Raw genomic sequence first — 12,291 nt, 5'->3', positions numbered from 1 at the left:
ACTACTCTTTTTTAATGCATTTCTGTGGTACCAAAAAAACATTTGTAAGCTTTAGTCTTTCTCAAATTACAGAAGTTTTGAATCTCTGGCAGAATCCAAGTACCTCAAAACCCACTTTGCAAGCATGTTTCATTCTAGGCTTAGACCCTGTTTTTCTAAAAAGACAATTCAACAAAATATCAATGACTATCTAACACGATTAATCTTGGAATACTGTCTGAAAGTCCATCCTTGATCCTTTCTATTGCAGGAATGTTAGAGTGTGTATAATATGGCAAATTGTTTTTGTTCCACTGTTGGTAGCTGTGGGTATAAGGCAAGTTATGAACTGAGTTTAAACCTTATTGTGTGACTGTTTAACTGTTAAAATGACAATTTCTGCATGCAGGGGTTATTAATACTGTCAGTATTGCTTGTCAATACATTGTGATGATTCTCAAAAGATGTGAGGGGGGGGAAAATTCTGAAGGTCCAATTAGCGTAGTTTTATGTGAACAAACTCTTTTGTAAAATTCTCTTGAAGCAGCTATTGGATGTATTACTACAAACTATCTTGCTCTCATAACAACCAAAAAACTTTTCTCAAAAGTAGCACCCTGTTACACTTCTCGACACTTTTAATTGACATGACTTCCCTGGACACTATCTCTTGAAATTTAAAAAGTTCAGGTTTATATATTCAGTTACAGTAACGTGCATCTTTGACATCCCCCTTCCTTACTGTCACTCTTCTTTTACTGCTTCCCCATTTTTATACCTGATTTTTCTTTTTTTTTAAGCTGAAGCAGTGCAAGAGACTTGAAAAACTTGAACCAGATTGTGTAAAAGCGTAGTTCTTACTAGTCTTAAAATATATAGAGACTTACCAGTCTCCTACTAAATACCAGTGTGGTATTTAGTGTGGCCAGCCAAAATTCCAGTGTGGCCCCCAAAATTCACTTTGAATGGAATATTCAAGGGCTCCTGTGGCTAGCTTAATGGTATAGTTATACTGCTGGTGTGAATCTGTAACTCTTTGAATGTCCTTGACTGGTTAGATTTTTGATGGGATTCATATCCATCTGAACTGATGAAAGAGGTTTTTGCACTTAGCTGTCATTCATTGGTCGCTGTTTGTAGAGGTACTCGTATCAATGTTTTCTAACCCCATTCAGTCAAAGTGGCTTAGGTTAGCTGAAGAAATGTGAAAAACTGACTGAAGCAGGCTAGGGAGTGTTCACAATAGCAAGTCTGCCAGCAGACTTCAGAGACAGTCTCCTGCAGAGGAGGAGCTGAGCTGAGCTGAGAAAGCAGGTTAACAGGCAGTAATAGGTTACACCGGCATAGCTGTTTGCATAACTCACAAGTGCTCTGATTCCAAATGAAGGGGGTTTTGTTTGTGTATTTAAGGAAATTATACCAGTGTGGTCATAGTGTGTACTTAAACTGGTAAATCTCTCTGCTGAAGGCAGGTCCTTGCACTTGCCTTCAAGAGCAGACTGCTCCAACATTAGGTGTGATGTCAGGGTTTGAATTGAGCATTCTTGGGAGAAGGCAGAGGAGAGCAATCACAGCCTAGGATTAGAAGCAGGTAATGCAGCTGATGTGGCGTGTCAGGTGTGCTGCCGTGCAAGTACCTGAGGTGCTCAGCCTGCACGAATACTACTAATTCCTGTATCTGCTCTGACTTTGTCAGCATGAAGGTACCCAAGTAACTTGACGCTGTGCCACGGAAGTATGAAACTGACTGTATGTAAAGTGCTTTACATAGATTGTAAAGATTACCAAAGAAGAATATATTAACAGAATATAACTTTAGTATTCTTCAGTTTTATTCCTAATTTTAGGCTTTACTTTCCACCTATCATGCTTCAAAAAAAATCATGCTGTTCTTTCATATGCGCTATCTAGAGTTGCTGCGTTGCCTTTCATTTTGCTAGTGTGTTGCTATGTTTTTCAAGCTCCTGTTTCAAAGTTCAGGCTTTCATGTAGTGTCCTCTTCGCTGAGGTGACCGAGGCAGATGTGACCAAGTGCTCATTTAAAGCATGTTCCGTGTCCCATTCCGAAAGCAAGCTGATGCAGGTGTTAGGGTTTCACTTGGCATTTGGTGTGGGCTAACAGTGTGTGTGGTCAGCCGTTATGTTGGAAATGTTTAGTAGGAACTTGTCAAACAGTAATGCAGGATGACCTCGCTCTGGATTATGCTGAGAGGAATGTCTGCAGTCAAAGAGGAAATAAAAAGCTGATTGGAAATAAAAAGCTGTTACTGCTTTTCATGTTTGCATCATAAAAAACTTTACCAAGACATTTGGGAAATACACTGGTGAGATTGTTATTGGAATTAAAATATATATGTATATATTAAATCCTTCATTTCTTGAAAATTATACATTTTCCCCTCTGGAGTCTTGAGCATGTCTCCCAAAAGTATGCATACTGGGGTGGAAATAAGCTTTTTCAGGGCAGGGGAGATGGAGGCAACGTGTATTATCCTTACCTGAGTCTCAAGTCAAGCCTTTATTGTGGTAATTAGCTGTACAAAAGCATGATGCTGACAGCTCTTGGACAGCCAGCCACATCTTAACTTCTGGCCTGGTGCATGTTTGATTGCTTTTAACTTCTTGACCCTATTAACAGAGCTGGAAAACAAGTTTGCACTTCAGAGCACGCAAACTCTACTCTCTAAATTCAAGGAGAAAATGCCAAATAGCCGCAATGCAAGTATACCTAGGCCAAATGCATCAAGAAATAGATTTTCATCCTGTGTGCTGTAGAATCTCCTTTGTGATATGAGGTGATTGCATTTAATTGCATTAACAAGTCAAGTTACCTATTTATTTTCCTATGTCAATACATCTCAGTGTAATGAAGTTCCCTGGAACAGTGGTTCTAGATGGTACGTTACTTTCATAATGTGTTTGGCCATAATCAGTACAACTTTGATGTGTTTACAGAGTCAATTTTTTCACTTGCTTATGAAACAATGAATTTGGAGGGATTTTCAGCTTTTTGTATAGCTGCATCATTTTTCTGTATGAAATTAGTGAAAGTATAGGTATGTATAGTATCGTATGAAAATATAGGTCCTATACTTCTACAGTCAGAGGTACCAATGCAGTGTTTCTGCCTCAAGTTTTGGTGTTTTTTACTTCACCCCCCCCCCCAACTCCCCAAACAAAGTTTGGAATATATATTGCCTCGGGAGAATGCTGTCAGCAATGACTGAGTGGCAGATGTAGATGCTTACTAAGATCTAACTCAATGCATCCTCCCTATTGCATGCATTATGTATTTTCCCCTTCTAATTCATATAGCAGATGACTTTTTTGCATTAAGGCTAAGGATTATAGCAAGCTGAATAAAATCAGTGAAGTATAAACACGTGCTCAAAGATGAAAAGGAAAAATCTGTTAAAAAACAAAAAAAAGCAAAAAAAGCGCATTTTGTTCCTCCTGTATGTCAGTTGGGAGTGGTCGCTCACATCATGTGAAGTGGATAATATCATCATAAAGAGAATGAACAAACCTGTGAGATGCAAATTGATAAATCCCGGCACTAATATAGACCTTTAAAAGTGACTGCTAAGGAATGGAGTAATTTCTCTGCCGTTTTGTTGCTAGAAATGGCGGAAAGTTTTGATTGAGAATGACTTTTTCTCTTACCAATATAAGATACTGGATCTACTGGGGAAAGCAATCCAGGTATTAAAGCGTTGAATCATACAATATGTTCATGGGGATATTTCAGTGTGATGCCAGAAAACAAAGTGTGTTTATATAGCGAGAAATGTAGAGATAAATGTGTTTAGTTCCTGGCAAAATGAACAGCAGACATTTCCATCACAGCAGAAGCGTACTGGTTGTGCCTCTAATATCTGTGAATGTTGAGTAGATGTTCAATTTATTAAACTTCTTCTAGTCTTTAATTATAAGCTATTAATAATTATAAATCTAATAATTAAGTTATTAATCTCTAAAGTCCTTGAAACAAAGATATCTCCCAAGCACTTTCTTACTTTACTCCCTTTCTTCTTTCCTTGCTTATATTTTTTCTAGTAGTCTAGAAAATTACAAAAACATGCTTATGAGATTTGTGGAGAGGAGGAGAATGGTTCTGACTCAGACTAAGCAAGTTGCACATAGTTTTCTTAAGCGTTTAGATGTTTCTGATTCATTTTGAGGTATTAATCATCAAATATGCATTAAATATAATTAGGATTTTATTTGGAGCTCGAAAGTAGAGCCAAGTGAAAGAGTCAGGTGAATAGAATGGTGCGAATATCTAGTCAAGTTATCGGATAACTTAAATATTTAGTTCTATAAGAAATTTCTATAAGAAATTAGTTCTACTGTATGTATTTCTATGTTTTCTATTTTAAATGAGGCGCTCTGATTTGTCTTGGTTACTTGATGCCAAGTATTGTAAAAAAGGGCCTTTCTCTAAAGTGTAAAATTGACTAAATGTCAACATGAGTAATCAAACATTGCATTTTTATATCAATTTTAATTTAAACATATGAAATGCTAGCATCCCATGTTATAAGCAAAGAGACATTTTGCCCTTCTTTATGCAGAAGCTTCTTAGAAATACAGTATACGACAAATCTGCTGCCACATGGCTGACCTGGCGAAGGTGTCGGTCTCAGTGGGATGATGGAGGTAACCTGCAGCTCTTCGCCAAGTGCCTCCAGCCGGCGCAGAAGGTGCTCATGATGTTCCACTGGTGGGCTGGGGGCATTGGTAAGCATGCCATGAGAGAGTCTTCAGGTGGAATAAACCTTCACAAGTTGCCTCTTCCACTTGTATTTTAATGACAGCAGTACGGAGAATGCTTCCATAGTTGATATTTAGTAAGAGTTTTCATAACTTTACAACCTTCTGTTTTGTAGGCTGCTGAGTTAAGAAATGTAAAGTAGTTCTGTTTAGGTTTCACATGCATGACTGAGTAGGAGGTAGATTTTACTAATTGTTTTTAATCAGATTAATGAAGAATTTATTTTCTGTTGCTGTGAGTGACTACTGCAGTGATATAACTTCTTTGGCATCAGGGATTTGTGCATTTTAAAAAAAATAATCTATTAGAAACAGTATGAGTAGTAACTAATTGGACATTTCATAAAGATTTTGCTTACTGGCAGATGGATGATATGACACATGTAATGTATATGTAGTATTGCCAACTGTAGGCATTAGAAATCATGAGTCAGACCCTTAAAAGTCTTGAGAGTTATTAAGAAAATGTGAAGATTAACTCCTGTTCTTTGGGCCCCTAGGGTAACATGAGTCAAGCTTACGACAAGGCTTGCTCGAGACTTTGGAAAGGAAAACTGAGTTTTTTGGCTAATCACATGTCTTTTAGAGTTGGAGTTTTAGGAAAAAAAAAAAAGCACAAAACCTTGCAAGACTGGCAATAAAATGATGATTTGGCAATGCTCTAATAGAGCAGGATGCCATTAATCTGAAAATAATCAGAGACTGAATTTATTTATGAACATCTGTGCGAACATAACACAAGCCTCGGATAGCAAGGTTTTCCGGGTAGGGCGGTTATATCTGCTAGTCTACAAACCAGCCTGCCTTTGCCAAAGGCATAAATCTAAATTTCTAGATTCAATGTTGTTTTTGTTTTTTTTTTACTTGTTTGGAATGGCTATTAATAAAGTGAGAGAGATAAATTGTTTACCATAGTAACAGAATTACCCTGTGCATGATGATGAAGTTGATGAAATCATGCATCGGAAGAAAACAGGAAGCAAGACGAGAACTCCACTGTCTCTACACTTTATGTGCAAGACTAATATGTTGTTTATGTTGTTAGACCCACTTGTTGAATTATTTGTCTCTCTCTGGTTATGATGAGAGAGACAACAAGTTGTCACTGTTGCCTTAGGCCCAGCTCTGTCAAAGACAGTAGGTGTCCAAAGAAAAATCTGGACTGAGGTCAGATCTGTGTAAACCAAAGGGAGCAGTCCACAAATCCTTTCTCTTTCCAAATCTAGTACAGCAATCTGTATGGCTGTAGTTGCCTAAGTTTTTCCAGTGAAGTTATTTAAATATTAAAAAGCTGAACTGAGCTTTTAGCACCCGTGTCAGGTTTGCAAGGCCATTTGGGATGTACAGATTGAGCATCAATCTTTGCACTTGCATCTGCTGGAGGATGCATGCATCTCGCCAATGGCAGTGCAACCCACGTTACATCAAGAGTAGCCACTGTAACAAAAGTTGGGAGGAGGAGCAGACTGGAAGTGCGGTGGCAAGTCCCTTTGATACACTACTTTAAATGTTGATTAGGAAGCGGGAGATCTGGGTTTGATAACTACTCAACCTGAGAGGTTTTGCCATGCACTCTACAGACCTTGCTGCATGAGGCCACCTTCTACATAGCTCGTAACACCGTCTCACTGCGCAGACAGGGCAGTGAGAGCCACAGACCTGGAGGGAAGAATTTTCTTCCTCGTTGAGCTGGAGAGTAGTATTTCCACTTGCTTGTTCTGATTTCCCCATACAGCTCTTGGATTCCTTTTTTGCGTGCCTTGTAGCTTCAACAAGAGAGGACAGCCTTGCCACCAGCCTGCTAGGACATACTGAAGTAACTTACCTGAGGAATACTGGGCCCAGGTCATGAGCTTTCCGAGTGGTTCAAAGTCCCACTACAAACCTAAGCTTTTGGTTTCTTCTGGTGAAGAACAAAAAAATCCCCAAACTTGTTCTTTCTATTGCTGCTCAAGCAGGTAGGATAGGATTCAGCCCAACAAATGTAGAGGATGACAGCTGAGATCTCCACATCTGAACTTCCTCTATAGTGCTTGGACAGAAGAAATACTTCCAGGGTGTGACTGATCTTGCCCTGAAGCAGGTGTGTAACACAGGCTATTGAGCCGCAACAACGCCATTGCTGCTTAGGGGGAGAATCTAGAGTCAAGAGCTTGACACAGATGCACGTGCATATTTAGGTGAGATGATCCCTCCCTGTGCTATCTGTATAAATTCAAACTGATTTGCGGCATTCTAGAGCTTTTACTTAATGGTTTTGCTCTCCTTTATTTAGGGGATTTTTGTAAATATAAATCACTCTCGCTCCAAGCCCAGCAGAGGTTAGCTGTTATTCTACCTAGTTATTATTACAAGAGCATTCAGAAACCCGTGACACAAGAGGAAAGATAGAAGCTTGGGAAAAAAAAATAAATGCACAGAACATGTGAAGAGTAACTGTTAACCATGGAGGGAGAGAGCTGGCAAATAACTGGTTAATGTGTACACAATGTGCACTTGAAAGCAGGCAAACAAAAAGAACGGAGTAGGTAGGATCAGCGCTATGGTTTTGCTTGCCTCTCCTGCAACGTTTAGACCGTGGTTGCTGGTGTCATGCTGGCAAGTGCAGCCAGTCAGTGAAGCCTGTGCTTTCGCAGATCCCGGAGCAGAGATCCTATGCAGTGCACCCTACAGCAGTTCTTGCTAAAGCACTGAGAAAGCTAATGCCGCATAGGGAGAAATAAACACCAGCTCAAACATCCTTCTCATTGTAGGACTGTGTTCTTCTCCAATGCTGTACCAATCATGATTTTTAAATGCTCACATCAATCATTGCTTTTCTATTCAGGGACCTATGCCACAAAAACAGTAGAGGATGCAACCTGGATTTGGTTTTGCCACTCTTCTCACCTAGCCTATTGCATCAGTGAGAAAAGAGCCATTGTGAGAGAGAAATTGAGAATTTCTCTCAATTCTCTCAAAAGAGAAAAGAATTGAAGCCACGTATGAGGATTTAAGTAGTCAATGACACCTTGGGGTTGGGTAGCAGCACACAGACTGCCTGGCTGTGAGGCTGCCTGTGCCCATCTCTGCCTGGCTTGGAGGGAAGTGCCTATGGAGTGGTGGCTAGCAGAGGTGACTTATTGTGAGGCCGTGTTTGGATTTGGGAGAATAGCTGGTGTGTGAGGTGGGAGTGTGGTCCTTACGGTGCTATGAAAGGGTTTGAGGACAGCTGAGCTGTGGGCCACCATGTGGATTTAAGAGGCTGGATGCAGCACAGGGTTTTGTGTGGCTTTGCTTAGAATCAACAGTAGGTTGGTTCTCAGGCTATGCGTGAAGCTCTGATGAAGATGGCTGCAGGGCATCATGAAAGGAGTTGTTTCTGAATATACATTTTTCTAAATATTTTATTTCTGTCCTTAAATTTGAGGCCACACAAATTCTAGTCTGTTTGACACTACTTTTGTCATTTGTGTGGACATTTAGGCTGAAAAACATAACACTGCATTTTGAAGCAAGGTTTAGATTTTCTCTGTAATGCTCTTTTTGTTTTTTTCTGCCTAAATAACGTTGAAGCCATTTTAGCCTATAGCTATGTTTAAAAAAACCAAACAAACAAAAAAGAAGATGCAGTGACACTTATATTTGAGATCAGATGAAGCTATAGAGTGTATGGAGTGAACTTAACTGCTAATGTGCTTGGTTACTCTTCCAAATAGACTTGTGAGTAGTCATCAGAGCTAACAAAACTCAAAACCCCAATTCTGTTTCCTTAAGTCTGTCCAGAGCATGTGTGTACTGGGAGCAGATGAAAGGAAATGGTAAGAAATTGGGCCCCCTGCACTGAAAGAGGAACGAGGGAGACTTGCTCATCGGGAGCAGAGCACTCGGTGAGTGAATGCCCCGGGACAAGTGCTGAGGGTGGCATTGCAGGGGTGACGATGGGAGTGGGTTGTGGAGCAGAGAACGTCCAGGGACGCTGAGGAACTGCTCAGCAATATGGTAAACAAGTGGATTTTGTGGACAAGTAATACATCCGTTCTAAACTGGGATGGGTGTAGGCTTCTCTGTCAGTATGGATGAAATGGTGAAAGGTCCATAAGGACAAGAAGTTCATTTTCTGGGATAGTACAGGTGCAATTAGATTAATATTCAGAACAAGAATGTAGTCCCCCACCTGGGATTTAGACTCTGGAGCAGAGGATTAAAACTGAATCACCATATGCTGCGCAATCTCTGTGTGTAATTTGGTAGTTGTTTCTCTAAATAATTAATTAGATAATGCTCCCTGTCAAGTAATCAGTTTGGGGTTCACTTGAGGAGAACTAACATGAGGTCCATCAAACCAGAGAGGATTTTATTAGGAAAACCACGATTAAAGATTCAAACTCTAAATGAGGACTTCTTAATTATGCTGTCTAAGTGCAGAGCGAAAAATATTTAGTGTATGGGAAGATTACAGAAGACTCCTGCGGACACCTCCCTTTTCCTTGATTTCATCTCAGAGCAAAACAGGAAGAAAATTCACATCTTCCTCTTAGAAAAACAAATTTGACAAGTCTTGTGGAGCTATGAGTGGCAGACACGAAAACCTAAGAGGCAAATCAGTCAAAATATTTTAAAAAAACTTTTCTCTCCCCTAGTTTGACAACACCATTTCCTTGAATGCAGGGTTGTGTTAAGTATTTTTCCAGTCATCTTGTAACATTTATTGTGCTTTAGCTGAAATGTGCTAGTGGAAAGCGAAGTCATCACCTTTGCCTCTGATAAATAACTTGAAAATTGTAAGTACAGCTGCCTGTAAGGACAGGGAGATGTGTATACTGTCCAGCCCTGAATACCGGGGTTAGCAGTGGTCTTCGGCTAGTCAGAGTGGAGCAATTTCTGTACTGTCATCTCGTGGTGACACTGGACAAGGCACAAGATGATACGAACAGCAAGGAAGGGGCCAGTTGATCTGGTTATCAAGCATTTTCTATGCTCTCTGCTTCATGGTGGAAACTGTGCTATTTTAAGAGAGTGTTATTCTAGAGGAGAAAGATGTATGTGACCAGCATTAGACTTCTTTATGTGGTATTTAATTAATTAATTAATGCTTAATGTTTGGCTGGAAACATTAAAGAATATATTGTTTTCCTAGAAGAACAAGAAGTTACCCCTCATTTTTTTGAACTTTTATATCAAGAAAGCATTTATAAGGAAATGTATAAATATTGAGCTAGTTCTCTTTTCATCTTACCTGGAGGAAGAAAAAGAGATAAGGAATAGGAGCTTCAGGTCCTGCTCTGATAGTAAAAATCTGTATCTTCAAATATGCACGAGTAGGCAACTGTCATTACAGTGAGTCAAAAGTAAAGTTTCGTTATGCTGTGGACAAGTCCTATATATCCCAACTTCCATACAGTATGTATAGAAGTATGCTACATACAGAAGTATGCTATGTATAGAAGTGTACAGTATGTATACTGCCTTTACAGTACAGTAAGTACAAAAGTAATTGTTGTGTAAGCAGTCATATATAACTAGGTATGCTGCAGGCCACGTGGGTTGAAGAGAAGCCCAACAAACTTGCTTCCTTTCTTTGATTAATTTGTACTTTCAGTAGATAAAGGAAAAAACTTTCTGCAAAAAATTGAGGCATTCAACGAAGGGAATCCAATTTAAACAATTTCTTTAAAAAAACACAACAATAATTGCGGTTTTAATACGAAACTGGCTGAACAATCAGAAACCAAAACAATTACGAGTGGTAAAATAGCAAAGTGGAGCTCACTGGGGATTAGTGTTGAGCCTAATACTCCCTTCTCTATAAATGACCTAAAATAATAACAGAAAAATCTTACACATCAGATTCACAGATGGTATCAGGAGACTGCAAAGAAAGCGGAGACATCTGATAACACCAAATAAACTACAGAGTTTAGAGAAAAAAAGGAGCATTCAAGGACAAGATGCAACTTTGATACACAGAAGGTTCTTTTGTGGATTAAGAGAAGGCTAAAAATGCAAATGTATTCGCAGAAGCCCATGGACACTGATTTTATCAGGAGACATGGACAATCTTATATAACCGCACCTCACATCGTGTAACCGGGGGCAAATAGTTTAAATTGTTTTTTAACAGCAGTCTTTGGTCTTGTGTGCTTCGTGCCTGAGGGAGAGGCATTCGTAACCGTTTTGTTTCACCGCAGAGAGGCTTTAGGATTTTGTTTTCAATCTGTTGGAAAGAAAGCAAAACTTTTTGAATCTGTTGTTCCCAGTTTTGTCAGTGCCTGTGTTTTAAAAGAATAAAGTCTGGCTGGCGTTTTGTTTTGCAAGTGGCGGGAGACTCTCCCTTTAGTAAAAGCTTTAACAAAATCAGTGCGCCTGTGAAACTTGTTGACTTTGCATCCATCCGTGATGTGGCAGGTTGGTACGTGGCTAAATGTATCTCTATCCACCTGCGTGTGTTGTTTTTCTTACGTATCTACAACATAACCTCCTTGTTTTGATTTGGAACACCTACGGCTGGTTGGAAAAGCTGTTGTATTTAGCAGAGGGCTACAAAACTGTATGAGTTTGTTATCCTTGGGTAAAGGACAAACAAATAATACTCTGCCAGCTAGCCAAGAAATAGATGACCAAACTGAATTCTGGCTAATGAAGGACATTGCCTGAAGAAGGGGACCAGTACTTATAACAGGAAAAAGCCTTTTTTACAAGCACCCTTTCTTTGACTATCAGAGAAAGACAGATGTAGCTCGGCTGCAGGGACAGGAAGAGATGAGGCTTCAGCAAAACCCTGGAGTCTCTGCAGACATTGAACAAATCCAAAAAAGTGGTGGAAAAACTGAGGGAGTGATTCAGATGTTATTTTTTTATTTGCTTCCTGCACTGACTGAATAATGTGGGGTTTTTTTTAGACATCTTGGAAAGTTTTATGTGCTTCTATTTTCATGGATCCCTCAAAAATTAAACAATAAACCAATGTATCTTGAAAGGCAGATGCATGTGTCAGAAACTTGGAAAATATTTTGGTGGGAATACAGAAGAAAGCAGGCTGCAAAATGAAGCTGCTCATGGTCTGAGACTGTTGTCATCCTGCCAAGACCTCAACTGGTAAGGGCGTGCCAAGATAATGTCTAAGGCTATGGGCAGTCCCTATAGCTGCTATATGAAGCTGGGCAGTTAATTAGTAAGGGGTTATTTTTGTTGTAACTGACAAATAGTCAAAGCAATATTGTTGCAAGAATGAATAAGTCTTTGCGTATGAATCACCGTTATCTGCAGGGCAGTGGGACCAGCTGGTGGAAGGGAAGGCAAATCTGGTGGCTCAGTCTGGAGAGGCTGTGGTTCAAGTCCACCATTCCTGTCATATTCATTATTGGCCTAAATTCATAAAGGGTTGAGGTCCCCTAAATGGGAATGAGTGATTTAGCATCTTAAACCCCAAATTTTGATCCTTATTCCCCACTCCCTAAGCTAATTCTTTAGATACACAGATTTTCGTACTTACATTCACCGAGTATTGAGTATTTTGTTTTTGTGCACACTTACAAACAGCTGTTGGAGCAATAGTAA

Source organism: Ciconia boyciana, chromosome 1 (assembly GCF_034638445.1).
Source record: "Ciconia boyciana chromosome 1, ASM3463844v1, whole genome shotgun sequence".
NCBI lineage: Eukaryota > Metazoa > Chordata > Aves > Ciconiiformes > Ciconiidae > Ciconia > Ciconia boyciana.
Note: the sequence above shows the minus strand (reverse complement) of the source record.